We start from the raw sequence: 19,798 nt of genomic DNA, 5'->3' as shown, positions 1-19,798 counted from the left end.
TTCAGCAAGGATGCATGTATTTGATCAAAAGTGACAGCAAAATGATTTGTAATGTTACAAACGATTTTATTTTTGAAACAAATACTGTTCTTTTGAACTTTCTATTCATCAAAGAATCCTTCAAAATGCATCAGGTTTAAAAAATAAAATAAAAATAAGAAGAAATAATAAGAAGAAATATTTCAAATAAAATGATTTCTGAAGAATCACGTTACACTGAAGACTGACCATTGAAACTCAGCTTCACTGGAATAAATGACATTTTAAAATATTAAACCAGAAAACTGTTATTTTAAATTGTAACAATTTCACAATATTAGTTTTTACTGTATTTTGCGATCAAATAAATGCAGTCTTGGTGAGCAGAAGAAACTTCTTTGAAAAACATTAAAACATCTCACCAACCCCAAACTTTTAAACGGTAGAATATATCTTGCAAATCATTTTTAAATATTGTAATTATTATTGTGTATTCCCGTAGCTTATTTGGGGGAGCATGACAGTAACAACAAAATGCATAAATGTAAATTAATTTGAATGCAAATTATATAAAAAAAGATAAATTATGATATTTTATCATTTAAAAAAAATATATGGTAATCATAGTCTCAAAAATGTGTTAATTTAGAATTTGATCAAGACTCCTTTAATCATTTTTGTATTGATTAAAATGTAAATAGTTTGAATCAAGAAACAGAGTCATAGTTTCTACCAAACTATAGAGTTACTACAACAAAACGTTGATAACTTGGTATTCACCACCATTTTTATAAAAAATAATAAAATTACATAAAGGGACAAAGCTATTCTGAAAGCTTCTCACACTGTTTGACAGAGATCCCATATTAATTTACAGTAATAACATTAAGTAGTCACTATAATATTTTAGTAGAAACTGAGCTTAACATAGACTTACTTTCAGTGTGTTTTTCACCTCACACACTGCATGCATTACCCATCTCTAGCTCGAGACCCCTCACCCCTCTCTCTGACTGTGTGACTAGGTCAATGCCGAGACGACGAGACCGACATCGAGTCTCCGCTCTATCCATAAGTAATTTCAGATCCAATCAGGTCCTCCATGTCGCTCCTCTCCATCAAACTCTCTCTTGCTCTGCCAGGGTCACTCAAGCCCTGCTTTGCCAATCACGGCTTCTGTAATCGACCCGTTCTGAGACGCGCAACACACAGACGCAAGGGACCGATCCTATCAGTGATCTGATCGGTGCTAGTTAATCTGGCTGTTAGAGCACTAACCAGACTCTAGAGACTCACTGCCTCAGACTCACAATAGGAACAAGAAGTCAATGGTTTCAAGCTGATTTTAAAGGAATAATTCTCCCAAAAATGTACATTCACATTAACACGCGAGACGATGGTCTTACCGTCTCAAAGCTGTACCAGATAGCGTCTGGGATATAGGCCTCCACAAATTCAACACCCTAACACAGCAATAAACACAGGAAAATCAGCTGAACATAAAGATAGACATTATTTTGATGGTTTAATCATTTGCATTATTCATTAAACTAATGGGCAGACCATCACCAGTGGTGGTTTTTCTGAGAGGTTTGGTCTTCCTGTCATGGGTTTTCAAGCTTCAGAAAGAGAAAATATGAGCGAGATATCAGAGAGTAAGAAGTTGACAGAAAGCGAAGCAGCAAACGAACCAAAAAGAAAAGATGATTCATCCCTGTGCCTGAGGGAAAACCCACTGTACACTTCAGATGGTGGCACTCAAATATGATATTCATATCAAGCTGAAAGCTCTGTGCACTGAAAACTCAACCATGAGTGACTTAAGATAACAATAGTTTGTGTTTAAAAAAAAAAAAAGCATAGGTAGACTCTAAAATCTGATTGAGCCAAGTTTGAAGTGGTTGTAAATACAAACATATAACAAATATAATCAATGGTTAATACAAATATTACTTAGTAAAAGGTACATGGGATTGTTATATTTGATAAGGATCACACCGACACAGGGAGTTGCATCAACTTGTCACATCTTTTTTACTTACTTCGCCTCCACGTCTCCAGACCCAAGTAAACGAACACATACATTGGTAAGGCATAACAGAATGCTTCCAGCACAAACACTAACTCAATGCATTATCAAACAACACTTGTGAGAGAACACAACAGGGATGTTTCTTGTGCTCGTTTTAACTTAATCCTAGGGATAACAGGGAAAACAATAAAATAAAATAAAATAAAATAAAATAAAATAATAAAATAAAATAAAATAAAATAAAATAAAATAAAATAAAATAACCAATCAAGTAAGTAAACAGATACTCTACTGTTCAAACGTTTGGGGTTGATTTTGATGGTTTTGAAAGTAGTCACTTATGCTCAAAAGTACATTAAAACAGTAATATTGTATACTCAATATACAATATACAACTCGATAATATGAGTTATTAAATAACTCTTTTCTATTTGAATATATTTTAAAATGTAATTTATTTCAAAGCTGAATTTTCAGCATCATTACTCCAGTCACATGAACCTTCATAAATCATTCTAATATGCTGATTTGCTGCTTAAGAAAGATTAAAACTACAGTAAAAACAGTAATATTGTGAAATATTATTACAATTTAATATAACTGTTTTCTATGTGAAAATACCATAAAATGTGTTTTATTCCTGTGATGCAAATCTGAATTTTCAGCATCATTACTCCAGTCTTTAGTCACATGATCCTTCAGAAAGCATTCTAATATGCTCATTTGCTGCTCAAAATTTTGCTGCTTATTATTATCAGTTGCTGAAACATTTGTGCTACCTAATATTTTGCAGAAAACATAGATGGATAGAAAGTTCAAAAGAACAATATTTATACCTGTATGAACAATCATTCTTTTGTAAATAAATACATTTACTGTCACTTTTGATTATTTGAATGCATCTTTTTATGCATTTATTATTATTATTATTATTATTATTATTATTATTATTATTATTATTATTATTATTATTATTATTATTATTATTATTATTATTATTATTATTATTATTATTATTATTATTATTATTATTATTATTATTATTATTATTATTATTATTATTATTATTATTATTATTATTATTATTATTATTATTCATACTATTAATATTATTATTATTAAATCATACCGACCCCAAAAGTTTGCACGGTAGTGTATACAAAAATACACATATAAGTCTTATATTTTTAGAATTAGTAAAACTTGCCTGATCTTCTTAAACATATAAAGCTTGTTCTGTCATTCTCAAAGCCACAGACTTGTCAGTCTTTCTTTGTGCCTGGCCATATAGACAACAAGATAACTTTGAGGTTTTTTTTTTTGGAGTTGAAAGTAGTCCTGCCCTTCACACAGCAGTGGCTTCTCCCTCTTTGAGGCTCGCCAACATGCTTGACTCTTTAATTGAGAGCACGAAGATGAGTGAGAACATTTGAGCACTTAAAAAAGATGGCTAAGACGACAAAAAAAATCTGAAGGTGGGAATAGATTTCCCTAGTCAAAACCCATGTTGAGAAGATCAAAGTTCAACTGATCTGCAAGTTAGATGTCGGGTGTCATTAAATTAATGCTTGCGAGATGAAAAACAACAGCAGTTTTTTCTTCCCTGCAACTTGTTATAGCACCTTACAACTTTTTTCGTACCACATGGTCCAGTAATTATCATAATCTTTTATGCAGCTGATGCATATGGATTTTGCCGCTGATTAAAGTGTTTACGTCACATACGCTGTCTGAAGATTTGAGTAACCCAAACGCAGGCGTCTTTTGACGTATGTGCATCCAACTTTCTCAAAACGGGCCTTTTGCCGTGATCTCATGGGAAGCTCTTTGAACATGAAGAGTCTGTTTCAGTCATATTCTTGATAAAATGCATGAAGCCACATTAGACTCTTCAAACAATTCATCACCCATTTTCACATGGCCGCAATTTATATTCAGTTCTAATTTCTTCATAATGAGGTCAACGATCTCATTAGAAAGAGAGAAAAGGAGGCGATGGAAATGAAAAGAGTGAGAAAAAGTCCCAACTTCCTCACATTTGTCCCAGAGGAGGTCATCCACATGGGCCACATGTTTGTGCACTGCCCAGGTTTCATTGGCAGAATAGAACCTGCAGAGAGGGAAACAATTTTTATAAAGCAGTTCCTGACTTCTGAATTCTAAACATGCCAAAACAAGACAAAAAAAATGCATCAAACAAACAAACAAAACAAAGCAAACAAAGAAAGCAACAACAACAAAAAATGCCAAGACAAGACAAAAACAATCAATCAAATAAACAAACAAAACAAAGCAAACAAAACAAAAAAACAAAACATGCCAAACAAGACAAAAAAAAACAATACATCAAATAAACAAACAAAACAAAGGAAACAAACAAAACAAAACAAAACAACAAAAAATGCCAAGACAAGACAAAAACAATCTAACAAAACAAAACAAAACACACAACATGACACAAACACAAACATGATAAAAAAAAAAAAAAAGACAAAAAAAAGCTATAATTGGGGGATAAAAGGAAATAGAAACTAGTACAATTTTGTTGTTATTTAAAAACCATTTGAAAAATTCAAACATTATTACTCCAGCCTTCAGTGTCACATGATCATTCCAATATCATTCAAATATGCTGATTTGATGCTTAAAAACATTAATTATAATTATCATAATTAATAGTTATAATTATATAAAAAAACTATAATTATCATTATTATGTTAAAATCAGTTGTGCTGCTTCAGATTTTTATGGAAACTGTAATATTTTCTATAGGATTCTTTGCACGTGCGTACAAACTCACTCATGCATCACGGGACACACTACGGTCTCTCCCTTAACATGGGCCTTGTAGAACAGAGTATAAAGGTACGGAAAGAGCGTGTATCTGATGTTCAGGTAATGCCTGGAGGTGTTCACCACGAGAGAGTCAAAGCCGTATGTATGCTGCAGGGTCCTGGTACTGATAGAAAGAGACATAAAACCAGTCAGGGAGAGAAAGCTGAAGAGCAAAGAGATAAATGGATTTTACTGTGTAGATACTGATAATATGTTCATCATGGCGGAGAGCCATCGGTCGCGGAGACAGCCATGGAATGATTACTCTCCGACTAAAAGGTCAAATCTTATTCATCTAATTTCACCAAGAATATAATTTTCCATTCATCCTCATTTGCCCTCTCAAACTCTCGCTCCAGAGGTCTGATTGCTTCTCTCACGCCAATCTCACAATAATGATTAGAGAAATAAATCTTCTACAAATAGTCAAGTCTGCTTTATTGTCAATTCTTCCACATGTACAGCACATACACACAGATGTGTGTGTAGCATTTAAAAAGCATTTAAATAGCATAAAAAGCATTTAAAAATAGCATTTAAAGAGAGAGGACACATTTGTAATTCAGAGCATTGCCGTTGCGCACAGATGTTTGAAGAGGAAGATGCTTTGTACACTTTAAGACTGAATGTTTCTGAGTATAAGGGCGATATGTAGTGCATAACCTTGTGCTTTGTGGTTACGGCTTAAGGGGTATAACGTGCCCACTTGCATCCAACATGTGCAAAGCTCCTCCGTCGAGTTGTCAAAGAAGCCACAGATGTGCACACCGATCTGCAGAATAACATCATGAGATTCGGGGAAAAATCACTCCTTATTATCTCAGCCATTTCCCACCCAAAAAATAAGGCACTTAAATGGAGATCAAATGGACACTACAGTATTTTATGTATGAAAAAGACAACAGTCTGAGAAACATCTCCCTAGAGTTTCAGAAGAGCATACATGTTTAATAATGAGGTCAGTTGAATGCAAGGAAATTTAATTAAGTAGAATCTATTTTTCCCTAGTGCATGTTTCCCTAGAAACACACTTTTAGATGCATCGGGAGTGTTGGCACCACAATAAAAGACACAACGCCGTTGGGTGGCCTAGGAATGCATAGAGATGACACACAGGCAGGAGTTAAATGTGGGAGTTAAGCCGAATGAGAGAGGGGGCGTAGAGGAACGAGAGTGGAACAAATCAATGATGTAGAAATTACAAGATGAGTAAAACAGATTTCCTGCTGAAAATGGAAGGAGGGAAAAAAAGAACAAGCATGATACAACTTAACTCTCTTCACCCCCCTTTGAGGAAAACATCCTGCCATATGAGAAAACGTTAGTGAAACACTGAGTCACGGGTGACGCTGCTTGAGTCACCAATGCTGTGACTGACTCACACCTGTCGTGTGCTGTCCCACATTCATCAAATACATCAATTCTATACTGTTTTGTTGTTAAAATGTTTCTTAATCATCTACTGCATGCACTAGGGAAGAAAACAATCATTACTTTTTTTTTTTTTTTTTTGCATTTAACCTCATTTATTTATTTTTCTTTGGAAATGAAAATAAAAAATGCTGAATAATAATAATAATCTTGTTATTAGAATAATTATTATTATTGTTAAAATGATTATAAATTATGATTATAAAATTATACATTATCATTTATATACATACATATATCAACAACAATATTTAACTTTGACTTAAATGTGAAGTAAATACTAAAAAGGAAGGTATAGGTGTTTAAGAATGGATAATACAAAAACAAATTAAAACATTACATAACTCTGATATTCTCTAGTGCATCTGCATTCAATGCATTAATTTCAATATCATTCATATCTATACCACTATCACACAATGTTGCTTGAAAACAAACACATTTAAGCAATTCCCTATAATGCACAGATAATTTATTTGACTTCAGGTGTTTAAAAATGAAGCTTACTCATAAAGAAATGTGAATCATATTTCATATCACAGTGCTTCAAAGTAAAAATATGCATCCCGGAGTACAAAAAAAAAAAAAATGACCTCAAGGATGTAGTCTGAACTAGATCCTTTTATTGGTTTATTAAAAACAATCCATGCATTATTAACCATGTTTTTTTTTCAACTTAAATCAAGTGCTTGGAAAATGAAGAAAATGAGTTTGTTATCCAGAGGCAACATGGTGCAATAGAGTGTTAAAGATAATTTAATAAAAATTATTTAATATATGTAGAGATACACCAACATTCACAATATTCTACAGCCAACCAGACCACTATGAAATGATTCAAAAACATAATTCCAAAATCATCATGGTTATATGTCACGGCCATGAGCACATTAACATTTGACTATCAATCTGTAGTAATCCTTCTGGCAAGACTTGAAAGCAGCATCAGTCATTCATGTTCACAGAGCCAATCCTCCCTATACGCAAAATACGTAAGCTGCGTAGGGCCCCCGAAACACCAGGGGGGCCCTCTTGCTCTCAAAGATGATTTAATCTTAGTTTAGTTTTTGAATTTGGTCAGCGTGAAAACATGAATGATCATTTATTTTAATGTGGTGTGCTGTCACCCTTTCTACGTAAAAATCTGTCAAATCATGTAATGTGGCAGTGGCAGCAGGTATGCGATAAAATTTCTAATTTGAGGCTGTATTACGTCGATTCTGGCACCCAACATCACAACAAGATGATATTTTAAGCTCCTTATGTAGCCGAATCTGCACTGGTTTGAACTGGCCGCCTCCAGTTTTCCCTTTGTTTTGCCTCTACCTAGCGCTGTGACGTAATTGTGATGTCGGCCCTAAAAGGGTCTATTGTCTTTTGTCACATGATCGCATAACTCGCATCCAATGTAACGTCAGATGCGGCGTTACAGTAGGTTAAATCATAACATGGAAATTTGATCGCGTGAATCGTGTCATCGCGACATAACTAATACTTACAATGTGTGTGTTTGGGAAAAAAAGGACATAATCGTCCTCTGCTTTTTCTGGGGTGCATTTTACCCCAGACCGCCAAAGAGCAAAGAAGTAGGGTTGGGCGGATCGATCCTAATATCGATAGTATCGATACCAACGTTGGTATTGGTATCGGCTCGATACTAGCCTGATAAGATCGATACTTTACGTTAAGTTTCTTTCCTATACACTTAATGCATTGCTTAATACATTTAACAAAGTGTAGACATGTCTGTCTTTTCACATCTCATATTGCTGCTCCTCCCCTGCTTAGTGTGTTTTGTTGTCATGCCATCACGTGACTCAGCAGCTCCAAGCGGCAAGCGGATACTTTTGTCTACAGTGAGAGATGGAACGGTAGAACTCTGAGCTACAAAAGAAATGAAAAGGGGAGGAAGGAAATCCTTCACATAGTGCATATTGCATATAACTGTACAACGAATTTGTCCTTTTTATGCAGTATCACTGTAAGGTGTATACTGAGTTTGGCCTTTCAATATTAGGCTACTTTCTTAATGCATTAAGCCACTTTAAATGTTTTCATTATAACGGTTTTCTATGTAAAATGCTGTAATCTAGCTGTAGATGCATTTGAGACTCACTTGGGGTGAATGGAGGATAGTTGAGTTTGTTATCAGTGCAGCCGTTGATGCCTCCCTTCACAAAATTGGCCACCTCATTCATGTCCTTAGAAATAAAACAGCAATTAGTTCAGCGCTCCCTAATTCAGGCGGCTAATTGTCTCGAGATTAAAGCAAAACCCTTTAGGGAGGCTTTAAAGTCAACATGAAATGGCATTCACAACCATTTTACTTTCATAAAATGATGCAATTCTGAATCAGAATATTCTGCGAGACAAATCGTAGGGCTGGACTTGATTTTATCAATCAGGAATTGATTGGATGGTGTAAAATGTGTTTCTTCTTTGATGGTAGTGCTTGATTGTAATATCTGAAACATACATATTCTGTAAAGCTGCTTTGAAACAATATGTACTGTGAAAGCGCTATACAAATGAACTTCAATATAATCAAACTGAATAGGAGGTTGATGAATTACTACTTACTGTAAGCAAGGTCGATTTTCATTTCAGGTTGACTTCAAAGCTTTTGTGGTTTATATTGTATTCTAGATCAGATGTTTATAGCTTTGCTGTGTTCGAATATCATGATTAATACATATTGATGCAGTGAGATAAATAGTATTGATTTGGAGACTAGGAAGTTGGAGATCGGAATCAGACATTTTCCACAACCTTTCCACCAAGACGTAAAATTATCAGGTTCAATATTTGCTCAAGGGTAATGAACTCTGCGGGTTACTTACAATCCAGAGAGCATCATGCTTGACTTCCTTGTGGAACCGGGAAATTTCATCAACCCACCAATCAATGCACGCCTGGTTAGTGTAGTCAGGAAACACGGTTTCCCCTGGCCAGACCTGCAACATGAGACGGGAGAACAACGCTTAATTGTCATGAAAACACATGAACACAAAATTAAATAAATAAATAAATAAGAGATTCACTCACTAACATCACAATTGGTCATAGATGACATTTAGAGCTGCAAAAAACCCAGCCTGTCTACATGTTTCCTTTTATTTATGTCTTTAAGTTTTTAAGCCACTGGCATTTCTATTCCCTCCTGAGTTATTTTCTGTTTCTGATCTCACATGGCTCTGAGCTGCATGAAAGCGTGATATTAAACTCTAATGCAAAATCAATGCAAACACTGACCTGAAATAAAACCATAAAAAAGCAATTAACATCTGCCTGTGCCTAATCGGCTAAATAATCACAAGTGATATTATTGCCATGTGATATGTGCCTTATTGCCCTGAGGGGTGACTGATATATGATCTAACTCAAGGTTACAGATGGTAAATTAATGGTCTCTCTCATGGCAAATCACATGGCAACTCTTGATGTTCTTCATTCAATCATTCACTTATGTCTCTTATCTTATTCTGCTTCATTCTAGTTTTTATACGGTACAATGCTAATAAAATAACTTTTCTATTAAAATACATTTTTAAAATGTGATTTATTCCTGTGATGCAAAGCTTACTTTTTAGCATCACTATTCCTGTCTTCAGTGTTACATGATCCTTCAGAAATCACTGTAAAAGTAAGTACGTTTTCAGATTGTTTTAATTTGAATTCATCAAAAATATATTAGTCATTTGTTCCAGATTAAACCCTCTTCACGCTGTGTATTTCAACCAGCAAGGACAATGCAATGCAATACAGTATGCAGTGTCTACGTCAGTGTAAAAATTCAGATGTCCAACAAAAATGACTAAAAACCAAACGCATGTAAATCATTTAGTTCAGCATTTTCTTTTAAGACAAATAACCAGTTCTCAATCCTAAACCCTAGTAACAATTAACCAATGTAATGCCAAGATCGGGAGTATCTTCGGAGGATCTTACCTCTCCCAGTAGAGGTGTTTCTCCATCTGGTTCAGTGACCCAAGCCTTAGCTGCATGTCCCCTCTCAAGTGCTTCATAGGGTCCGTTTATCTTTTGACCTGTGGATACGGCAGGATCCTACCAAGAAGAAAACGTTTTGAGGTGTTTGACTCCACAAAATCAAATTCAGCAAGGGGTGGAAATGTATGAGTCATAACTCGTCCAAAACCCAGAACTAACTTGGCAACCATGGATCTCAGCATAAATGAAACTGCAATATCAATGGCTCACCAGTATGACGATGTATTTCTGCCCTTTATCATGCATGTAGTCAGCAAACTGAGGCAGCTCTGCAAATTTCTCCACAAGTGAAGATATTTTTGTTCTCCATGTAGTCAATATCAGTGTACTGGACATCCTGGAACACAAAATAATGCTGATTCAGCTTTAAGTCATGGTAAAATCAACATGAAATCCAAGTTTCCTCTCATTGAATATCCTGTCTCACTTTAAAGTCTAATTATGGAAGTTACACTCTTAAAAATAAAGGTTCTTTATTGGCATTGATGGTTCCATGAAGAACCTTTAATATTCCATTGCACAAAAGTGTAAAAGTTTCTTAAAATGTTCTTTAGGCTAAGAAGGTAAGGTCTTTGAGGAACAAAAAATAGCTCTTCTATGGCATTGCTATGAAAACCAACTTTTGGAATCGTTAGTTTTAAGAGCGTAAACAGGTTGTTAACATTCATGTTTCATTGTAGCATTTCAGCCTCGTCCTTTTAGAATCGGCACCTTCAGCCTTTACGATGGCTAATGCCTCTTTTGCATGCTGACATTGTAGATTCACTCTTGTCTGTTTGGATTTTTCTGGAAGGCTTGACTTCCATCAACCATCAGCAGATGGTGAGATTCTCCTGCCAGTAATTTTCTAATGCTAATCAGGCGGAGATGCAATATCCTGACATGCTAATGCCCTCTTTGTTCGAATTATATCAAACATTGAGCTTCAGTCCATCTTTCGGCAATTAGAGTCTCACCATAAGGTGCTAAACGCTTCTAACTGCGTGTATAGGTGAAATGCACATATGTGGAGTCATTATTCACGAATCGGTAGGCTTTGTTCCGTGCTCTCGATTGTGGCTTTGAAGTACTGGGTGGAATCAAGTTTTGTAGAACAAAGCGAGGACCCTCCTTCTGTTCCTGGCACTTACATACGGAAGGCCGGCCTGTCGATTTCTCTCCACGACTTCCTTCACCTCCTCCAGGCTGCCGTAGTCCCAGCGAGAGAGCTGGAAGCCCAGAGACCAGTACGGAGGGATGAAAGGCCTGCCAATCAGCTGGAGACACATAAAGCAGTGTTAAACACACTCAACATCACAGGACTCCCTCAGGCAAATCTGAAAGCTTCATCTGGGCCTATATGATTTTACTTCAACCTTCGGCAAGAGCTAATGCCAATTAGCATTGATGAAGTTTTGGTAAGAAGTTCATGGCGTGATCCTCATCACCCTGTCAGGGCTGATTTTTCAATAATGACCGGCTATCTGCTTATTATGGCTACTTACTAATAAATAAATAAATGCATAAATGGAACTGTGTTATTTTAGTATCATTGATACATTATTTCTGTTTTTATTAATATTTTGAATACGTTTTTATGTTTTCTATTTTTATTTTTATTTAAATGAAAGTTTTAGTTATTTTGTTGGGTGTTTTGTCACATATTTGTTTTTTTTTTATATTTTAAAACAATTTTTTCTACATGGGTCTATATATTTGTTATTAATTTTAATTTTAATTGTAGTTTTAGTTATTTCACTTCTAGAAAGAAAATGAGAAATTATGTATTGGCAACTAGCTGAAATAATTAAAAAAAAACTATTTTTTTATACTGTTTTATACTTTTTTATACTATTTCGGTTCACATTTAAATACCTTTTTTATGGTTTTAGTTTTAAGCTTAGTTTTCGTTAACAATAATAACCTGAAATTGACAGCAAATACTGATGTGATTTGAAATTTTTCTTTTAAATTAAATATGATTTTGAATAGGACAATAGTCACTTATGCAGTTTGGTGAGAGTTGTGTAATAAATTATCATATAATATTTTATGATTTGAATTCATAATAGTTATAACTTATCATTTAAAATATTTGTAATTAATAAATTAATCTGTAATTAAAATATGTAGTGGTTATTTTACTAAAACATTTGAATGCAGAATGTCGCAAATGACCACAATCAAGTATTTCAGACCTTTTTTTTCAGATTTTGTTTTGTTTTGTTGTTTTTTTTTTTGGTCAATATACAAAAATATTTGACTGCAGAATAGAATGACTGACCAATAAGAATATTTATATATACATAACATCTGTGAGAGAATAAACATCTGAAAAATTCATATTCAAGCTATCATTTTGATATATGTATTTTTTACTACTTTATTAGATTTTTGCTTTAAATCTTTGGAAAGTGGAGAAATTAAGAATGAAATGGAAAGACCCTATTAGTTTTTTTCCCACGTACAAGTTTCACTGTGTCCTAGCATGAGTACTGTCCATCATGCTGGATCTCTATCATGAAAAAAAAAAAACATTTCCAAAGTGTTTACAACTTCTCCTACAAGTGTCGCTGGTGTTTCTATTTCTATCTATTTCTATGCTCACTTTCGTGAACTCATCCATTACTGTTTCCGGTGTTTCTCCAACCAGGATGTAGAAATCCAGAACCCCACTGATAGTCCGGAAGGTTACGGCCGGAGCAGGCTGGACTGTGTGCTGGACTGCACACAGCCATGAACAGACAGACGTAAACAACTTAAATTGCTCTAATTTGCTAACCTTTAACAAAAGCAGCCATTCCAAACCCACAAACACATCAAAACACACTATACACTCTGTGCACAGACATCACAAATCATGTTATTAAAGATTATTATGACTTCAGCCCACGGCAAAGCTCATGTTTGTGACCGGCAATGCAAAAAAAAGCTATCACAATAAAACTACTCAAGAGAGGGTCTGTTTACCCATAGCATTGCTGTTCATGAGGAAAACACCAAAGGATTGGCCAATGGCCGTACAGGTTGTGTGTGCCCTGCGGTAAGAAAAGACATTAAGGTTTGTAATTTCAACCTTTTAATTAGTTTATCTGGACATTTATGTTTCATGATCTTGATATACAAATGCAAAGATAATACTACACAGAAAGTGACCTCACAGACAGTACAAAAAAAAAAAAAAAAGAGATACATGTGATATGTTTATAATAGAATATGGCAAAGTCAAACTGATTACATTGGGTTATAAAAAACTAAAGTCATTTATACAAGTCAGATCAGTTAGAAATAGCTATTAAAGGAAAAGTTCACTAAAAATGATATTGCTGTCATCAATTATTTATTCGAATTTCTTCTCTGGAACACAAACATGCATTGAATAAAATAATAAAATAAAATAAAATAAAATAAAATAAAATAAAATAAAATAAAATAAAATAAAATAAAATAAATAAAAAATAAAAAAACAAAAAATAAAATCTATAATTAGGGCTGTTGAGCTCTAAAACGACAAAAAAACAACAACAAAAATCGCCATAAAAGTATTATAAAATGTTCCATACTACATGACTCATGCACTATTTCAAGTCGTCTGACATAATTCAATAATTTTAAGTAGTTATTCACTGTAAATCTTTATATCGACCCTAGACCTCCTCAGAAAAGTAGTAATGTTGTTCTAAATTTTTCGTTCGTGAATCAAACTGATCCAGTGCTTGACTCAATGATCCACTCATTGACTCAAGGATCCATTAGCATCAGTTCTCAGAGAATAATGATTTTAATGTCAGTCAAATGTCTTTTCAAGATTTGGAATTTGGTGTATGAGTTTTATGAACTACATTTATGATGCTTTTGCATCCTTTTTGAATCTTGACATCCTCAGTTCTTCAGAGTGGCCAGGATATTCTTCAAAAACTTGCCTAAAAACTTGTATTTTTACTGAAGAGTCATAGTGAAAATCTAAATGTTATGACTCACTCCATTGGGAAAATCATCTCTTGTGAAGATAGGCCAGGTCCTCCAGTTGGTGTCATAGCGGAAGGTCTGATGGACATGCTCTCCAAGGCCATGAATATTGTGAGATGGGAGTTTAGCTGAGAGCGGCCCAATGGTTGTTTCAAACCTGACAGAGCAAGAGAGGAAGAGATGGTGTAAAGAATAAGTTTTCGCACAGTTCAGTTTGTGGGTGAATGTCATGAAACCTGTCAAGAACATGTTCACTGACCAAAAGATTCAGCCTTCAGCAATGTCTTCAAATACAGAGGGGTCCAAAATCATTAAAAATGTACACCCAAACCACATGAAAAAACCAGAATACATGACACACACTGATAGATGGGTCATCTAAAGATCATCTTCTGTAACCACGAAAACAACTTCCTATTCTCGAAACCTAAACTTATAGCTGTGAATCATTCTGTTACATGTGCATCTTCTTATCTAAAACTCTACTAGGATTTTTAAAAATAACATCACTACAGATAAGATCAATGAGCATATTACACACATCCACTCCTTCTGATATATCAGTCCATGCTGAAACCTCTTTATGAATCATGTATTCCTATGATTAAAAACATAATTATTAGGCTTTTAAGTCAGGCTTTTTATCAGACAAAAGAAACTGATCATTGATTGTTTCGCAACACACATGCAGATGTGACTATGGTCACGTAAAAGGAAATGACTTTAAACAACAGAAGCAAAAACAGTTTTCATAAAAATGCTCCATTTCTGTACTTAATATGGCAAATCGCTGTATTCTTTGGAAATAAGATCTACTTCTCATTGGTCAATCCTGCTGTTGAAAGCTGTTTTAATAAGGACAACATTTCATGTGGAATCAGCGTCTAATTCGGATCATTATTTTCATCTTTGATGTACGTATAAGCTCTGTTTCACACATCTTGCATCTGCAATGTTTGAGCCTTGCAACAGCCGTCATTCAGTTAATGCTTCAGCGTAAAACAGAACTGCTTTATAATGAAAATCAGGTATTATTACATTGAGCATTTCCTTTGATAATGGCCATAAGGTCAAAGCTTAACAGTTTGTTAATTACTTTTAAACTTTTTTGTATATTACCATTCTTAAATGGTAATTAATTTATTTAAATGTCATAAACGTTTACATACGTCTTTGTTAAAGCAATAGGTAAGTAGTAACCATTACGTACTGTATTAAATACTCTAAAAAGTAAATCAGAGGACCTGTTGAATGTTTGAACGTTGAATTTTAAATGCTGAAGTCACATTTTAAATGTTTAAATTTAAACTTTCAAGTTGCAAACATTATTTTGTTGAGTTCTGTTGACATAATATTGTTGATCATTACATTAACTTGTTTTTAATTAAGTTGTAGTAACTATGAAATTGTCTGTTATGAGTGTGTTGTTGAAGGGTACTATTGTGCTGAATAGTAAGGTAAACACTACACTGACTCTATTAGCAATGACTGCATTAATGCCAATGACAAGTAATATCTTACTTGTTCTTTAGATTTACATGCTAAATAAGTTACATTTAGGATGTGGTAGGCTAGCTACACTATTGATATTAAACAGGTAAGACTAATTATTTCCAGGGCCACAACTCAATTAGTTGGAACAAATCATTTTTCTTTAGCAATTAACTTAAAAATGTGTTACAAATAAAGTTCCTCTAACTGCATGTAGAATGTTGGTTAAAAATAATTTCATTATAAAAAGATGCAAACTGTAGCTGAGACAGAAGCTTATTTCTTTAATATTTCTTTAAAAAGGTCACTGAAATAAATTGCTTTGGTGACATATGCAACATGCATGAAGCAGGCCTGATAGTCACTGTGACTTAAAAATGATCAAATTAAACTCAAATTCAGAATCGGGACTTACTCATAACTTTCCTGCCATTTTTCAACAGTACACAAAAACACACAGATGACGGCAGACAATAACAAAAGGAAACAAAGCAATTTCCATCAACAGTGCGTAGACAGCAAGCCGAAGACCGGCTGCTTTACAAAAGGCTTGTTTGCATTGCTTCAGGCTTCTTTCAGACCTTGACGGATTCCCTCATTCTATTCATGCCTCTAATTTCTGTCTTTTTGGTGTTGTGATTGCTCTTCATTTAGTCAAAGAAACACTCGTGCTGTATTGTTAGCAATGCACCAAGCTCACAAAGAGTCAACATATGATCTGTGTGTGAAAAGGAAGAGAAAAGACGAGAAGTTCCCCACTCACAGGAGTTTTTCAGGAGATGTTGTTCTCCAAACTTTCAGCCCAAAGGGTTTCTGGATCAGCTCTGATCTATATTTTAGGGATGCGCTGGGAGTGTCGGAAAAAGCCACTGCACATGTTTGAACCTCGAACCTGGCTTGATTTGCATCAGTGATCTGGTAGACAAAGAGAACATTGCACAGCATTATAGACGGGTTTGCACGATGCTTCGGCTATTTGTGTCAGTTTGTAAACAGATCTTAAATCGAAGATGGTTTTCTGTCTGCATTTCAGCGGAGAAGGTCAACTCTTTAATATCAGCTCCAAAAAGAGATGGAGCCTCCATTCTTGTCAGCTTGGCCTCAATATCTGCAGCAAAGCAAACATTTTCCATGAGGTCTTTGTGAAATGCTTGCTCTACTTGCTACATGGTCAATTGCAAACTTTTCGAAGTTCAATGGAAAGCAGATTTGATGTCTCTCATTTAATGTCTATGAGATTTAGTAAGTCTGATTGCTTAGAAAGGTAAGAGCAAACTTCTCCTCGACAATCCAAATGATTATATCATTTATGTTCATCGCACAAACATTTACGAGTTGCATAAAGAGTTTATTGCAGTCCCCAACCCTTATTAAAAGCAGCTAACAAGAAGCCTTGAAATATTTCTTTGAAAACAGTTCATTTCAAGTATCATTTTTTCGTCATTACAAAACCAAGGTCAGTAGAGTTTGTTTCATACAATTTCGCCATATAATAGCATCATGAAAACAGACCGTTCCCCTGATATAACCTCGCTCTAGGGTACAATGGTGATATCTCGTGGCGAAACACCACTCCCAACTTTAAAATAATCTCTAAATAACTGGCTCATGACAAAAGAGGTAATACAAAGACGTATTTAAAAGCCAATGATACGTATCATAATGTTTTATTAAGGCATCATCAGCTTGCTTTCGCTGACCACACTGTAGCCGTGGTTTTTGGAGAAGAAGCAACAGGGGACGTTAGTCTCACTCAAGCGGCTCCAACAGCAACCCCTTTCCAAAAATTTTTTCTGTAAGGACACATATGAAGATTTAGCAAAGCATGCTGGGAGTTTGTATGGAATGTGGGCCATATCCACTGCAGTTTACCTGGGAAGCGCTACCATCTGAGGAAAAAGTCCACTCTCTCTCCCTCTGGAAAGTTGGGGCATTCTGGAATGATGTCTGGATCTGATCCGGAATCTGAAGTTGGGGACAAATTGACAAATATAGCAAATTACCATTTTGATATACTTTGGTATATTTGTATTTAAGCAATTCCAAACCAATACAATAAAGTTTGTGGTCAATGAGATTTTTAAATGTTTAAATGTTCAACTCTTATGCTCACCAAAGCTGCATTTACTTGATAAAAAAAACCCCCAAAAAACAGTAATATTCTGAAACAGTACTAGAATGTAATTCAATTCAAGTTTATTTGTATAGCGCTTTTCACAATATAAATCATTGCAAAGCAACTTTACAGCAAATTAAGTTTCTACAATATTTAGTAGTAGCTTATCAGTGGTGACTGTCAGTTAATGTACCTATGGCAGAAATGTACAGAAAAATCAATTAAAGACGTAATTGTAACAGAAGAGGTCTGACGCAACAGGTTAGTATATATAAAATAGGTTTATTTGGTCACAGAGAGTACTGGGGTAGGGTTCAGAGGATGTGATGGTGAGGGAATAGTTCGAAGGATATGATGATGCAAAGCTTAATTTTAATCAGCCATTATTCCAGTCTTCAGTGTCACATGATCCTTCAGAAACATTCCAATACTGAGTTGCTGCTTAAGAAACATTTCTTATTATTATCAATGTTGAAAACAGTTGTGCTGCTTCATATTTTTTTCTGGATTACTTTATGAATCGATAGGTCAAAATAACAGAATTTCTTTAACAATATATATTTTTTTGTAACAATGTAAATCTTTAGTATCACTTTTGATCAAGTGCATCCTTGCTAAATTAAATAATGAATTTCTTAATATATATCAAAAACTATAATGCATTTGTGACCAGACATCAGACCAGCCATTGGCAACTACATGTGATTTATTTAACAGTAATGTCTTTTAACACATTACTTAACCCTTAACTGTTGTACAATCACTAGTAATCAAACACTGGCTTATTGCCATACAACATAAACAAAGGCCAGAATTCTTCAAACGTACATATTACATAATCAGACAGAAGTTATTCTGTAATCATTGATCAAAATCGTATATCAAACACCACCACATTTCTCCTAAAAACATGCTACATATGATGTTTTCCAGAAATCTGTTTGTTCGTTTTGTAACCTGTTCTCCATCAGCACCCTGGCACCCCTAAAACAAGGTCATCTGAGAGCATACAGACTCGCCTCACCCAAACCAGCTGTCCCAGGCTCAATTTGCTCCCTTTAAATAAAAACCACTTGACCAACATCAGGGTGGTAAATTGAAATTGAGAGTGACAGCTGTCATAATAAGGCAGTCTGTGCGTGCTTGAGCTCTCGTCCCCGTGCGAGCCGTTCACCAGTGCCTCTGCACTCTGGCTCTGCTTTTGGTTTTCTCACTGCTGGGTGTCCTTGATAACAATCAGGATGGACATATTCTTTATACTTTAGTGCAACATCAAAGACTTACATTTCTCGCTGTCCTTGATGAGCCGGCTGCTGTTTTTGTCATTAATAAACTGCTCCTTAAGAGCTGCAGTCCCACACGAGACAGTATGTTTGCCCTCGGTCCACACTTTTATGTATAAAAGTAGTATATATATTTTTTTTTATAAAAAAGTATACAGTATATAAAAAAGTGTGTGATATATAATTAGTAAGGTAATATATGTTGTCTAATATCTTGGTTAAACATGAGAAAGGTCATTCCTACACTGTAAAAAATTACCGTGAATTTAACGGTAAAAGACTCTAAAAATGCTACAGTAAAAACCTGTTAAATGGTTAACGGTAAATTCCCCTACTATATACGGTGAAAAACTGTATTGGACATTACATGTATTGGACATTAATTTTACAGTATTATACCATTTTTGGAAGTGAAAAAGACCGTATAATTTACAGTGAATAACCGTAAATTGACATTCCCAGAATTCCCTGCGTTACATTTCAAGTTTGATGTTTTTTTCTTGAAATAACTGTTTCTTCTTAGTTTTGTCTTATCAGTTTTGTATATTAGGGTTGTGTGTTACACCTAATGTTGTTAAATGAATGTTTATTGCATTATTTCAGTTTCATGTGTGTTACCATGATGGTGTTTAGTGTTTGTGTGAATGACACTGTGCATCTTCTATATATGTTCA

The 19,798-nt window shown here is 34.6% G+C and overlaps 1 pseudogene; it reads right to left on the bottom strand.

The window, feature by feature from the left end:
* Positions 1-16,858, bottom strand: part of LOC107671576 (maltase-glucoamylase, intestinal-like) — a 41,907-nt pseudogene extending 25,049 nt beyond the window's left edge.
* Positions 16,859-19,798: the final 2,940 nt, after the last annotated feature.

Source organism: Sinocyclocheilus anshuiensis, unplaced genomic scaffold (genome assembly GCF_001515605.1).
Source record: "Sinocyclocheilus anshuiensis isolate Anshui unplaced genomic scaffold, SAMN03320099.WGS_v1.1 scaffold3783, whole genome shotgun sequence".
In the NCBI taxonomy this organism is placed as follows: domain Eukaryota; kingdom Metazoa; phylum Chordata; class Actinopteri; order Cypriniformes; family Cyprinidae; genus Sinocyclocheilus; species Sinocyclocheilus anshuiensis.
Note: the sequence above shows the minus strand (reverse complement) of the source record. Positions and strands in the feature narration are given on the sequence as shown.